The following is a 4,508-nucleotide window of genomic DNA, read 5'->3' on the forward strand; positions in this document are numbered from 1 at the left end:
TTCTCTTGTCAAGTCTCCATGTGCCAGATTCATCTTTAATAAAAGACTTGGAGTGTTGAGCTGTTACATTCAGAGGACTTGTCTGAAGGACACTTTTGCTGTTGCCTTTTCTTTCATTTATTGTTGAAAACCCCATGACACTGATATTTTCATCATATTGTTCCAGTGCCATTTACTTCAAGTGATGAAGGTCAAATCATGAAAAGACAGCAAGATTCTAACAATAAAGTTCTTTCTTTTGGGGTCAGAACAATAGCACAGCGGTAGGGTGTTTGTCTTGCATGAGGCCAATCCTGGACAGACCTCGGTTTGACCTCGGTTTGATTCCCGGTGACCCATATGGTCCCCTGAGCCTGCCAGGGGTGATTTCTTTTTTTTTTTTTTTTTTGGGTCACACCCAGCGGTGCTCAGGGGTTACTCCTGGCTGTCTGCTCAGAAATAGCTCCTGGCAGGCTCGGGGGACCATATGGGACACCGGGATTCGAACCAACCACCTTAGGTTCTGGATCAGCTGCTTGCAAGGCAAGCACTGCTGTGCTATCTCTCCGGGCCCATTTTGTCAGTTTTTTTTTTTTTCAGGGGTGATTTCTGAGTGCAGAGCTAGGAGTAACCCCTGAGTACCACCAAAAGTTTTTTCTTTTATGGGAGCAAGTAACAAGGTTTCCACACACAAAAAATTGTTTTTTGTTTTTTGTTTTTTTTGTTTTGGGGCTATACTCCATGGTGCTTGGGTCATTCCTGGGTCTGAGTTCAGAAATCACTCCTGGCAGGCTTAGGGGACCATATGGGATGTCAGGGATTGAACCAGGGTCGGCTGAGTGCAAGGCAGATGCCCTCCACACTGTGCTACGCTCCAGCCCCTCTACAAAATTCTTGTGTTTTCAAAGTGGTAGTCAGTGAGAAGGGTGCTTGCCTTGCACGTGGCCAACCTGGGTTTGATCTCTGGCATGTCATGTGGTCCCCTGAGCCCACCAGGAATGATTTTTGAATGCAGAGCCAGGAGTAACCCCTGAGGGCAGTCTTGGTGTATTGCTGGCACACCAGAAGGCACTGTGGCAGGCAAGAGACCCTTGGGTGTGTGGAAGAGTTTGGAGTTGGGAATGGAAGTAAGGGGAGCTAAGCCTGCCCTGGAATATCTGGGATCTGGCTCTGCAGATCAGGCTGAGAACCAAGTGTCCCCATCAAAAGAATCCATGAAGAATCTTGTCTCCTATAGACAGGGTTGCAGGGATCAGGGAAGGGGCCTCAGGGCTGAGACTCTGGGCATGGTGACAGGGCAACTTCACCAGGACCTGCTGCTACTTTGCTGAGCTCAACCCATGGAGTCCTGACAGGAAGAGGGCTTATTATGCCTGGGCTTGTCTTTCCAAGTGGTTGCCAATTGATGGGTTTAGAGACCCACCTATACCCCAACTCCATAGGGGCTATGCTCTAGGCCAAAAGCTCCCTGAGCTCCCCCTTGGGGCTTTTGCTCTGTCTCCAAACCCGTTGAGAGTCACTGGGTGGTGTGAGATCTCCTGGCCCCTATCTGGACATGGCAAGTCTGGTACACTGAGTCAGGCAATGACTGCTCTGGGCCACCTCAGCCACTACCTGGAGCCCCCAACCCAGGTATAGTCCAGGACCCCAAGCTCACAGTGTCTGTCCTTGAACCTGGGGCTATAGTCATAGGTGTGGGTGTCTATGCAGGTGCCTCCATTCTGCTGGGTTCCCCAGGTACCTCTCGACCATTTGTGGATAGTGGAGCAGTACCATCTGTGGCAGGGCCCCACAGGAGCTGTGTCCCCTACGGCTGGAACCCAAAGTTTCTGTCAGGGCATGAGATGGGCCTCAGTTTGCCACACACTTGTCCCATTATGGGGGGTGTTCTCATTGCTGGGACTCTCAGTGCTAAGCCACCGCAAGGGACCCTGACTCAACTCAGTCTGGCAGGTGTTCCAGTCACCATGGGGATCTTGAAGCCCTGCTCTCTGTCACCCCCTGAAATCTCACCTCTGCAAGCTGCCTCTAGCTTTGGCCCAAACTATCAGCTTGCATAGAGCAGCTTAGTCAGTGGTGGAAATTCTCATCCTGACACTGTGTCTTGGTGCTAGTGACTCATTTTGTGCTGGTAGTTTCAGCTTTATCCTACGGCCAGGTAGCCACTGCTGGCAGTACTCAGAGAGCCAGATCTTGGTCACAAAGCACAGTCCTGATCCCCTGCGTTTGCTCTCTGTAAGGCACCAAGAAGCATCCTGCTTTCCCACAGCCTGGCCTTGTTGCCCATTTGCAAATGTCTGTTCTGTGGTCTTCCTCGGGCTCCACCTGGCCCCAACATGCCTGCAGACCCCCTCCACAACACCTCCAGCCTTCTTTCCCTTCTTGCAGAGACTAGCCCTTGCTTGCCCTTTTTGGGGGTGTGTGTGTGTGTCATACCCGGCAATGCTCAGGGGTTACTCCTGGCTTTGCATTCAGAAATCATTCCTGGCACACTCAGGGGACGATACAGGAAACTGGAATTCGAACCACCATCTGTCCTGGGTTGGCTGTGTGCAAGGCAACTACCGCTGTGCTATTTTCTTTGCCCCCCCCCCTGCCCTGCTTGCTTTTTAAATATGTGCAAACACTGTTTCTCTTCCTTCTTTGCCCTCTGATGAAGGTACAGAAACACTGCACACTACAGTTTTACACCAGTGTGACTCATTGGTTTTGAGCATATCCCAATCTCTGTGCATTCTTACCAGTCAGCCTCAGAACCTTCTTAGCGGTTTGGGATCAGAGAGAGTGTACATATAGCAAGTAAGACGCTTGCCTTGCACAGCCCTGAGCCTGCCAGGAGTAAGCCCCAAGCAATACCAGGTGTGATCACCAGACAAAATCATATTCCTGGTCCCTTTAGCAGTTTCTCCATCCTAAACATGGATGCATGGTGTTTTCGGGCTTTGGTCTGCACGGCTAACAACACTGGTGGCTGGTGGCATGGGCTGGTTGGTACTAGTCTGGCTGGTGGAGGCTACTCATGCTTGGAGGAAGGGCTAACGGGCTTCCTCATCCCACACACCCCTGCTGCGTGCTGCTTGTTTTGGTGTTTGTCCAGCCATCTTGGAGGATGCAAGGTGAGTGTCATAGCTGCTGACTGCTGCTGCTGACTAATGACATCCCTGTAGGTCTCCCAGGTCACCAGTGCCTCTCCCTTGGGTGATGCTTTTGCTCCCTCACCCACTCCCAGATCAGCTCTTTGTAAGAGTTCTGTCCACCGGGTGCATGCAAACCCCTTGTGTGAGGCAGGTATTTCCTCTCAGACTGGGCTATTTCCACTTCCTGGTCGGAGGGTAGGGCCTTAGAAGCATGAAAGTTTTAGCTCATGCAAAATCCAGTTTAATCATTTTTCTTTTGTTACTCAGTTATTTAGTGTCAGCTAAAGCTCTTTAAACAGATCTAAGGTAATGATGATTTACACCTCTTTCTCTGAGCTTTAAGGTTGGGTCTTTCTGTGTTGGAATCCTCCTGTGAAGTGTGGTCTTAAAGCCCAGCTCCATTCTAGTGAAGGCACTCAGTCCACTGATATTTTATTCACAAGTCTTATTCCATGTAATTTAACACACCACCATAGGTGTTTATGTTCTCTTTTTTATTGTTTGGAGCCAAACATGCTCAATGCTTACTCCTGGCTCTGTACTCAGAGATGACTTCTGATGTTCCTTGTAGAACCATCTGTGTGTTGTGCCAGGACTTGACCCAGGTCTGTGATGTACTAAGCAAGTGCCTTATTCCTGGTGCACATTTTCGAGCCTGTGTTTCCCTGTCCTTCTTGGACTGTTTAGCTCTTCTGATTCCACATGGATCTTACTTGAGATACTTGAGAACTCAGCAGGGATGGATACCAGGAGTTTGAGAGCGACGGCTGCAAACAGTGTGTCATCTTGGGCAGTGGGGATCCCAAGCCTGCAGCTTATGCACCCACTGGAGCATCATTCTACAAATTTGTCTCCAGCAAATGTGAAGTTTGGGAAACTTGCACACACATAAATGTGAACAGGGAAGACAGGTGGGTGGGGGGGCAAGGTGTGGCTGTGCTAAATGACAGAGGCTTTACATTCTGTCCTGCTCTGCCCTTGCCTGAGGGTAGAAGCTCCTGCCTCCTGCTGGCTGGCAGCATCTCAGGCAATTGCAGATGCCCAGGAACCCTGATGGGGTAGTGGGTAAAAACAGAAAGAATTTGAACAGCTTTGTATCCACCCCCAAGTCCAGGATGACCGTTTCCACCTTAGGACTCCCCTTTCTCTCCAGAAGCTTGAAGGGGCAGCTCTGAGCCTGACCTGCAGTGCCCTTGGCTAAGCAGCACCTTTGTGTAGTATAGTACGGTTGCCCTAGGGGTGCCTGTTTCTCTCAGGGGCCTCCCTTCTTCCCTTGAGAATGACTAACACTTCCAGTGAAGAGGGGTTGCAGCACCCCCTACTTACTGGAGAGATCCCAGCACATCTCTGTCAGGGCTGTATGAGCCTCAGCACACCCTTGAGATGTGCGTG

The sequence above is a fragment of the Suncus etruscus genome, chromosome 5 (assembly GCF_024139225.1).
Source record: "Suncus etruscus isolate mSunEtr1 chromosome 5, mSunEtr1.pri.cur, whole genome shotgun sequence".
Taxonomy (NCBI): domain Eukaryota; kingdom Metazoa; phylum Chordata; class Mammalia; order Eulipotyphla; family Soricidae; genus Suncus; species Suncus etruscus.